We start from the raw sequence: 10,901 nt of genomic DNA on the forward strand, positions 1-10,901 counted from the left end.
TTTGGGGGGGATACTCTTTAAAGATATAGGGTTTCAGACCTTTTCGGGCAGATCGAAGCTGGTGACACCATTGGGGTACCAGGACAGAGAAGTGCTTTGACTGGGCTGAGAGGGAGCTTGACCTCCTGTAGCAGTGGGACGGCCATGAGACCAGAGGTGGCAGAACTGAGTGCTCGGGTTGGGATATAGGGTTTGAGCATAGCCTGAAGGTAGAGATGGGGCAGTTCCTCTTGCTGCACTGTAAGTAAACACCGTTGTCTTGTACTGGATGTGAGCTTCGACTGGAAGCCAGTGGAATGTACGGAGGAGCAGGGTGATATGGGGGAACTTGGGAAGGTTAAACACCCAGACGGACTGCAGTGTTCTAGATAAGTTCAGTGGTGAACCATCATTCAGGGCAGGTGGACCACCTGTTTTGAGCACCACAGTTTTAGCAATGAAAAAGTGAGAGAAAAAAATGATCTGTTTGCAAACAATGTAAAAAAAACATATACAATTGAGTTATTAATTAATAAAGCTGCATACATACGTGGTCTCTTTTTTGGTTTTCTTGAGTAAGGCAGCTCCAAAATGCAGGCGTTTCAGCCTAGTTCAGTACTTTTTGTGGAGGTGGGGCAAGCCAGCAGAAAATACGGAGCGTTGCGCCGTGATTGGCTCAGTGTTCTGTCATTCATGGGGACAATACTTCACTGCCAAGTCTAAGGGTAGAACTTGAAAATTCAAGCCCCTTGGGTGCTGCCAAATAATTACATTCGAAGTGCCCATCCAAGAAGGCTCAAGGTCATTGTCCACAGATAAAATAACATCAAATCATGTGATATCTACAGTCACTTTGATTGGACTGATCATGTCAACATCATACTTTCAAAATCTGAGCTAGCCGCCATCATCATGAATCAAGTTGACAATCTACTGGCAAATCCTTTTTATTCTTTATCATATGAAGAGAAATTATAGATAAAATGTATCGGTGCTCATTGGCCATTGGACATAAACATTACACAACAAGTTGGAAATTTCAAATTCAACAATGTGTGGTTTGGAAGGAGTCAGTGGCTAACTGCAAGCATTGCAAAGCGATCATTAGCCTGCTATTCAGTGGAGTGGCTGTGTGGTCCCAAGTCTAAGATGAAGTGGCTCTTTTCCTAGTTTAAAATGGTAAACATTCAACATGGGCCATGCTGCCAATAGAGCTTGATTTGTGCCGCGCTCAAAACAATTTAACTCGGTACTGCAAAATCTGACTTGAGTGAGTTCAAGACAACTGGGAACTCGGGGGGGGAAAAACAAGTAACGACTGAGAAAATACAGTTTGAACTTTCATCCAACTCAGAATTGTAAATTGGGAACTCAATCCTCTTTCTACAGCTACGACCTGAAGATCACTGATGTCATCATTTTTTTCCTGAGTTCCCAGTTGTCTTGAAAGCACCATTAATCCTGAGAATGCCAGACTTTGATGACAAAGTTTGATGACAAAATATGCCCACGAAGGACTGCCGCGCCCCCTTCCTGTTCAAGTGAGCACAGCACAACAAGGTGAGTCCAAATATATATTATGCTGCTGCATAAATGATGTAATATGCTAGGGAGATAAGTATACTGTAGTTAAGAAAGTAATACTAAGTGTATGTTGTGTAGGAAGATGTTAGTAGCCCATGTGCCTCACCCTAATAATTTGGTCTATTTCGAGAAATGTAATCATTGAATATTGTAAGAGCTTTCATTGTCTGCTTATATGCCCCTTTAGTTATCCTACGGTTCTGACTTGGCGTACAGGGAGAACGCTAAGAACGGCCCATGTTCTGAATTTTGTCGCTGTGCATTTCAAAAGTGCTGAACAAATAGTTATATTGACTACGTCCATCCTAGCTCGCTCATTATTGTCTTAATCGAAATTACGTATTGCCTCTTATCTGCCTGTCGTCTCCTTATGCCATTGTTTGTACATCTCAATTGTCAGTAGAAACCACATTTGTTTAAGTTAGTCAGCCATGTTTTTTTAAAAGACAGTAAATGTGGCTGAATGAACTGTTTCGTTGCCAGACAAGGCTCCGCTGATAGCCAGGTGTAGCAGTGGTAAGTTGTTTGGACTATGCTTTTCGGTCAGCTTTATGTAACAGTTTGTGGGAACCCTTTCTCACCGTTATAGTGCAATGAATGTATTGTTTAGTAATGTATTGTGTAGTGGCTTTGCTGGCATGCATCCCACTTTTTTTATGTATTCTTTATTTAACTAGTCAAGTCAGTTAAGAACAAATTCTTATTTACAATGACGACCTACCCCGGCAAAACCCGGACGATGCAGGGCCAATTGTGCGCTTCCCTATGGCACTCCCAATCACGGTCGGATGTGATTTAGCCTGGATTCAAACCAGGGACTGTAGTGATGCCTCTTGCACTGAGAGGCAGTGCCTTCGACCGCTGCGCCACTCAGGAGCCCTTAAAAGGTTTGCGCCCAACGTGGGGCAGGAGTTTGACGGCACAAGCGGGGAGCCCAGCCAACAGAGATTTGAGAAATGTTTTGGTACTCTTCTCCAGATCTGTGCCTCACCACAAACCTGTCTCGAAGCTCGACTGACAATTTCTTCGACCTCATTGCTTGATTTTTGCTCTGACATGCACTGTCAACTGTGGGACCTTATATAGACAGGTGTGTGCTTTTCCAATCATTTGAATTCACCACATGTGGACTCCAGTCAAGTTGTAGAAACATCTCAAGGATGATCAATGGAAACAGGATGTACTTGAGCTCAATTTCAAGTCTCAGAGCAAAGGGTCTGAATACTTACCAAATAAGGTATTCATTTCTATAAATTTGCTAAGATTTCTAAAAACCTGTTTTCGGTTTAACATTATGGGGTATTGTGTTTATATTGACGAGGGTAAAAAGGCATTTTCAAATAAGGCTGCAACGTAACAAAATGTGGAAAAAGTCAAGGGGTCTTATATAATGCCCTGTATATGCTTCAAACTACAGATGTAAGGTTCTGAAGTGATAAACACAATGGCATAATGGAAAATGCATGTCCAATGGTTATCTCTGTATTAGTATTACCAACATTAAAACACCTAGGTAGAGCAGTGGTTATCTCTGTATTAGTATTATCTCTGTATTACCCACATTAAAACACCTAGGTAGAGCAGTGGTTATCTCTGTATTAGTATTATCTCTGTTTTACCCACATTAAAACACCTAGGTAGATCAGTGGTTATCTCTGTATTAGTATTATCTCTGTATTACCCACATTAAAACACCTAGGTAGAGCAGTGGTTATCTCTGTATTAGTATTATCTCTGTTTTACCCACGTTTAAAAAACCTAGGTAGATCAGTGGTTATCTCTGTATTAGTATTATCTCTGTTTTACCTACATTAAAACACCTAGGTAGATCAGTGGTTATCTCTGTATTAGTATTATCTCTGTATTACCCACATTAAAACACCTAGGTAGATCAGTGGTTATCTCTGTATTAGTATTATCTCTGTATTACCCACATTAAAACACCTAGGTAGATCAGTGGTTATCTCTGTATTAGTATTATCTCTGTATTACCAACATTAAAACACCTAGGTAGATCAGTGGTTATCTCTGTATTAGTATTATCTCTGTATTACCGACATTAAAGCACCTCGTTGGATCAGTGGTTATCTCTGTATTAGTATTATCTCTGTATTACCCACATTAAAACACCTAGGTAGAACAGTGGTTATCACTGTATTAGTATTATCTCTGTATTACCTACATTAAAACACCTAGGTAGATCAGTGGTTATCTCTGTATTAGTATTATCTCTGTATTACCCACATTAAAACACCTAGGTAGATCAGTGGTTATCTCTGTATTAGTATTATCTCTGTATTACCAACATTAAAACACCTAGGTAGATCAGTGGTTATCTCTATTAGTATTATCTCTGTATTACCCACATTAAAACACCTAGGTAGATCAGTGGTTATCTCTGTATTAGTATTATCTCTGTATTACCCACATTAAAACACCTAGGTAGATCAGTGGTTATCTCTGTATTAGTATTACCCACATTAAAACACCTAGGTAGATCAGTGGTTATCTCTGTATTAGTATTATCTCTGTATTATCCACATTAAAACACCTAGGTAGATCAGTGGTTATCTCTGTATTAGTATTATCTCTATATTATCCACATTAAAACACCTAGGTAGAACAGAGAGGACAGAGCATGTGGCTTTGCAACACATAGGTGTTTCATCTCCACACTGGGATGATTTTAACAGTGCAACGCCACACATGCCTCATGCCTCTCAGGTAAATGAATAAAAAACACTAAACTAATGAAGGAGCACACAGTCACCAACAATATATCTCTGGTGTCAATACTCTCAACTGGCTCAGCTCGCTGTTACAGTACAGCACCACCAAATTCCATTTATTAAGTAACCATCTGTCTTATGTAACCATAAAAACGTAACATAATACTATTTTGAGAGTCCCAGATTTATATTTACTATGTTACATCTAGTCTATGAGACGAGGCTGCTCTTTGACCTACATTATGCGCATGCAGGTCAAGAGGTGTGTTTTCCCTTCAGCATCTGCATGTGGCATAAGCTCACCAAGCTCACCCACCTCACAGCATGAATCTAAAATGGTTAACTTTGGCTGTGAATGATGGGGAAAAAATCTGACTCTAAGGCAATTACTTGAATAATTCAATAGATGTTTTGTTTACAAACTTGATGATAAAAAAAAATCACGTTTTTTTTTATGTGACTTCGCTATGGGGCCGTCAATGGGAATTGGGTCGTGCTTCAGCTGAACTGCAGTACCGAAAATGCCCTCAGTACAGTGGAAAACATGCTTATAGACTGGAAGCCTGGCCCCTTGATCCGAGAAGGGTGTAATTGCAGACCGCAATTAGGGGCGTTCTCTGATATCGGGTGTTTCATGATAGCAAGTTTACACTAATTGATGCTCCCCATTAGTCCGTGGCCGTTTGTTTAGCGTTGGGGATAGCAAAAATTACTTATGTAAAAATTATTTCATACTCCACATTTAGGGGGGCCACAAGGGGGTCCAAAATTCTTGTCACAGGGCCCCCCCCAGAACCGCTAGTGTTGTAGCTAAGCCTAACCCTTAACCAAACCTTAATCTCAGTCTCCTAAACGCCACGTTTATTATCATAACCTGCCACGTTAGTTATCCAAACCTACATGGTAAACAAACCCCTAACCCTCACCCTTTTCCTAACCTTAACCTCAGTCACCTAACAGGCCACGCTAATTCACCTAACCTGCCACTTTAATTATCCTAACCTGCCACTTTCATGATCCTAACCTGCCACTTTCATGATCCTAACCTGCCACTTTAATTATCCTAACCTGCCACTTTAATTATCCTAACCTGCCACTTTAATTATCCTAACCTGCCACTTTCATGATCCTAACCTGCCACTTTAATTATCCTAACCTGCCACTTTCATGATACTAACCTGCCACTTTAATGATCCTAACCTGCCACTTTAATTATCCTAACCTGCCACTTTAATTATCCTAACCTGCCACTTTAATTATCCTAACCTGCCACTTTAATGATCCTAACCTGCCACTTTAATTATCCTAACCTGCCACTTTAATGATCCTAACCTGCCACTTTATTTATCCTAACCTGCCACTTTAATGATCCTTACCTGCCACTTTAATTATCCTAACCTGCCACTTTAATGATCCTAACCTGCCACGTAAATTATCCTAACCTGCCACTTTAATGATCCTAACCTGCCACGTTAATGATCCTAACCTGCCACTTTAATTATCCTAACCTGCCACTTTAATTATCCTAACCTGCCACTTTAATTATCCTAACCTGCCACTTTCATGATCCTAACCTGCCATTTTAATGATCCTAACCTGCCACTTTAATTATCCTAACCTGCCACTTTAATTATCCTAACCTGCCACTTTAATTATCCTAACCTGCCATTTTAATGATCCTAACCTGCCAGGTTAATTGTCCTAACCTGCCACTTTAATTATCCTAACCTGCCACTTGAATAATCCTAACCTGTTATGTATGCTATGTGCCTAGTTAAAATAAATATTTTTTTTAACAAATAGTCTCCATCAGTTTCATAACACCGGAACTGACCAATGGCATGTGTCAGTTTTTATTATATCAGGGAACATCCACATCAAGAAACTGTACAGCAGTTCTCCTACTGGGAGGCGCGGGAAATAGTTGAAAGAGCGATTGGTGCTGAGGAAGCTATGGCAGTGGATGTCCCGCAGCCGGTTGAGATTCATAATGTCATTTACCAGTTGAACGATACCGATTGTAAAGATTAATTGTATGTGCGGCTGAAAGGTTTTTGGGAGTTCAGGAATTAACATTGGAAGCATTGCAGGCAGTGGTGGAAAAAGTACCCAATTGTCATATTTGAGTAAAAGTAAAGATACTTGAGTCCTTTCCTATCAAGGTAAAAGTGAAAGCCACCCATTAAAATACTACTTGAGTAAAAGTCTAAAAGTATTTTGTTTAACATATACATAAGTATCAAACGTAAATGTAATTGCTAAAATATACTTAAGTATCAAAAGTAAAAGTACAAACCATTTCAACTTCATTATATTAAGCAAACCAGACAGCACTATTTTATTGTAGTTTAAATGTACGGATAGTCAAGGGCTCACACCAACACTCAGGGTGCGTTCCTAAATTTGCTCTGACTATATTCTCTGATTTTAGAGCACTCTGGTCTGAGGCTGCCAGAGGGCAGAATAATTCATGAAAAACTAACGTTCAACATCATTGAATACGGCCGGTGTCAGTAAACGTCGGCAAAAAACATGTAATTAAATTGTTGCCTGTAGCACAGTTAAAGTCACCAATGGTCTGGATAACATAAACACAGCCTAACCAGCTCTGCTAAGGCGAGTAAAATGGTCAGAGTTCTCTCATTTGTACTGGAAGTAGCTAGCAAGCTAGCCAATGTTAACCAGTTAGCTTGGATGCTTGAGGTCAGAACGCTTGAATCAACTCTACTCCCCCGCCAAAGAAGATGAAGATGTTCCTCCCTACGAGGCCCATGAGACTGTGTAGGGATGTGATTTGAATAGGACTGTGACTGAAGATGTTCCTCCCTACGAGGCCCATGAGACTGTGTATGGATGTGATTTGAATAGGACTGTGACTGAAGATGTTCCTCCCTACGAGGCCCATGAGACTGTGTAGGGATGTGATTTGAATAGGACTGTGACTGAAGATGTTCCTCCCTACGAGGCCCATGAGACTGTGTAGGGATGTGATTTGATCAGGACTGTGACTGAAGATGTTCCTCCCTACGAGGCCATGAGACTGTGTAGGGATGTGATTTGAATAGGACTGTGACTGAAGATGTTCCTCCCTACGAGGCCCATGAGACTGTGTAGTGGTGTGATTTGAATAGGACTGTGACTGAAGATGTTCCTCCCTACGAGGCCCATGTGACTGTGTAGGGATGTGATTTGAATAGGACTGTGACTGAAGTAGTGGGATGTTATTTATCTATGTTTGTATTTTGTTTTGATGTCGTTGTCCCCCCTCCCTTTATCCACAATGGACATGTATTTGATTCTACAGTTTACTAACCGTACAGTAGGTGGCGGCAGACAGGTTATATTTGTGTAAATGTCAGTATACCAGAGAAGAAGATGACGCTGTTGTATTGTCGTTGTGGGGAACAGGAAGTTCCGGGTAGAAAACGACAGAACTATGCTGTTATGTCGATAGGGGTTGTGTCCGTTTCAAATGTATTATTGTAGGTATGTAATAGCACGTTTAAACTTTCTAATGTCGAAATAATATATAATATGCTAGGTAACAAATTCGTCAAGGTATTATCACGTTTGGTAAAGGTTTTAATTGTATGTGTTGTTTTGGGGTCAACCCGAGTGAGTGAAAAACGTGATTAAAAACGATTTTACAAGTCACATAGCTAGACTTTGGGTTTGTCTTAACAGAATTGTCTGAACATAAAGTCATTTGATAAATATTCCACTTATTTTAGTTCGTTTTTACATGTTCTTGGTTTTGTGTAAAATGTTTATGAGCTGGTAAATAGCCTCGTTCGAACGATCCTGATCTCGCGAGTTTACATACACTGTTTCTTTAATGTAAGCTCGCGAGATCAGGATGGTTCGGAGGAGGCTAGTCAAATGGCGGTTTCAACGGTTTCGGTCGTCTTTCTAGGAGTTTGCTCGTGGTGAAATGGCCACATGAGGCTGTTTGATGGAGTGTCAAAGTAGAGGGAAGCTAACTGAAGTTATCCTTCACCATTTGGAGAGAGAGGCCAACTGCATGGAATGGCGTCGATTAATGCGGATAAATCAGAGCACGTGTCAAACTCATTCCATGGAGGACCAAGTGTCTGCGGGTTTTCTCTCCACCTTTGTACTTGATTAATGAATTAAGGTCACTAATTAGAAAGGAACACCCCTCATCTGATTGTCTAGGTTTTAATTGAATGGAAAAAATTTAACCAGTGGAGACTCGGCCCTCAATGGAATGAGTTTGACACCCCTGAAACAATGGAAATGGAGAGAGAGTTTGAGAAGCAACAGCTGTGCTGGAATGCGATCAATGTGGGGGACAGTTCTGATGATATGGAGCGGGAGGATGAGGGCCTAGAATGTGAATGGTCTGTAGGTGAAAGACATAGGAAGAACAGAGATAATGATACTGGAAGCAGTGGCTCATGTAGTATAGAAACTCTAAAGAGGTCCAAGGTAGGGAGCTAGAGTAATAATGTGTCACAGTGGAAAGTTGGGATGGTGTTTGAGGAGACCACAGGGCCTCATTTACACCCTATCTGATTCACCAAGGCCATAAAAAGAGAGGTGAAGGTAAACTGGGCCGCATCTGTTTAAATGAGAACTTGTTCTGAACTAGCCTACCTGGTTAAATCAAGGTGAAATAAAAAATGTCAAATGGTAGATTGTTATATCTTGTGCTAGTCAGGTTCAACAAGGGAAGATTCTTCAAATAGAAAAACTTAATAGGATGAAGCTCAGAAGCCATGTTAAATTTGAAGGGAGTAATCTCTGAGGTCCCAGTATCAATGTCCATGTATGATCTTGTTAAAGAACATGTGAAGGGAGACAGAGTGGTTGACGCCTAAAGGTTGATCAGTAGGAAACAGGGTTAAAGAAGTGAAAGCTTATCAGTGCTGTTGAGTTGTTGGAATGTTTTGATGGAGCTTCCATGGTTGGTCCTGTAGTAAGAGGACCTACTGTCAGACTGATGGAGCTTCCATGGTTGGTCCTGTAGTAAGAGGACCTACTGTCATACTGATGGAGCTTCTATGGTTGGTCCTGTACTAAGAGGACCTTCTGTCAGACTGATGGAGCTTCCATGGTTGGTCCCGTAGTAAGAGGACCTACTGTCATACTGATGGCGCTTCCATGGTTGGTCCCGTAGTAAGAGGACCTACTGTCAGACTGATGGAGCTTCCATGGTTGGTCCCGTAGTAAGAGGACCTTCTGTCAGACTGATGGAGCTTCCATGGTTGGTCCCGTAGTAAGAGGACCTACTGTCAGACTGATGGAGCTTCCATGGTTGGTCCCGTAGTAAGAGGACCTACTGTCAGACTGATGGAGCTTCCATGGTTGGTCCTGTAGTAAGAGGACCTACTGTCATACTGATGGAGCTTCCATGGTTGGTCCTGTAGTAAGAGGACCTACTGTCAGACTGATGGAGCTTCCATGGTTGGTCCTGTAGTAAGAGGACCTACAGTCAGACTGATGGAGCTTCCATGGTTGGTCCCGTAGTAAGAGGACCTACTGTCATACTGATGGCGCTTCCATGGTTGGTCCCGTAGTAAGAGGACCTACTGTCAGAGTGATGGAGCTTCCATGGTTGGTACCGTAGTAAGAGGACCTTCTGTCAGACTGATGGAGCTTCCATGGTTGGTCCCGTAGTAAGAGGACCTACTGTCAGACTGATGGAGCTTCCATGGTTGGTCCCGTAGTAAGAGGACCTACTGTCAGACTGATGGAGCTTCCATGGTTGGTCCCGTAGTAAGAGGACCTACTGTCATACTGATGGAGCTTCCATGGTTGGTCCTGTAGTAAGAGGACCTACTGTCAGACTGATGGATCTTCCATGGTTGGTCCTGTAGTAAGAGGACCTACTGTCAGACTGATGGAGCTTCCATGGTTGGTCCTGTAGTAAGAGGACCTACTGTCATACTGATGGAGCTTCCATGGTTGGTCCTGTAGTAAGAGGACCTACTGTCAGACTGATGGAGCTTCCATGGTTGGGCCTGTAGTAAGAGGACCTACTGTCAGACTGATGGAGCTTCCATGGTTGGTCCTGTAGTAAGAGAGGACCTACTGTCATACTGATGGAGCTTCCATGGTTGGTCCTGTAGTAAGAGGACCTACTGTCAGACTGATGGAGCTTCAATGGTTGGTCCTGTAGTAAGAGGACCTACAGTCAGACTGATGGAGCTTCCATGGTTGGTCCCGTAGTAAGAGGACCTACTGTCATACTGATGGCGCTTCCATGGTTGGTGCCGTAGTAAGAGGACCTACTGTCAGAGTGATGGAGCTTCCATGGTTGGTCCCGTAGTAAGAGGACCTTCTGTCAGACTGATGGAGCTTCCATGGTTGGTCCCGTAGTAAGAGGACCTACTGTCAGACTGATGGAGCTTCCATGGTTGGTCCCGTAGTAAGAGGACCTACTGTCAGACTGATGGAGCTTCCATGGTTGGTCCTGTAGTAAGAGGACCTACTTTCATACTGATGGAGCTTCCATGGTTGGTCCTGTAGTAAGAGGACCTACTGTCAGACTGATGGAGCTTCCATGGTTGGTCCTGTAGTAAGAGGACCTACTGTCAGACTGATGGAGCTTCCATGGTTGGTCCTGTAGTAAAAGGACCTACTGTC

At 42.1% G+C, this 10,901-nt stretch overlaps 1 protein-coding gene across 5 annotated transcripts in view; it reads left to right on the forward strand.

Annotated features, from left to right (window-relative positions):
- The window catches only part of LOC115179494 (gastrula zinc finger protein XlCGF17.1), a 47,470-nt gene that overhangs the window by 21,725 nt on the left and 14,844 nt on the right, over positions 1 to 10,901 (forward strand). The window contains exon 1 of one of the 5 annotated variants that reach the window (XM_029741053.1): positions 7,448 to 7,778. The exons of the other annotated variants lie outside the window; for them this stretch is intronic. The gene's annotated coding sequence lies outside the window, so the exon portion shown is untranslated. Of the gene's footprint in view, positions 1 to 7,447; positions 7,779 to 10,901 lie in introns of those variants that run through there. 5 annotated transcript variants of the gene reach the window in all.

Source organism: Salmo trutta, chromosome 39 (assembly GCF_901001165.1).
Source record: "Salmo trutta chromosome 39, fSalTru1.1, whole genome shotgun sequence".
Classification (NCBI taxonomy): Eukaryota; Metazoa; Chordata; class Actinopteri; order Salmoniformes; family Salmonidae; genus Salmo; species Salmo trutta.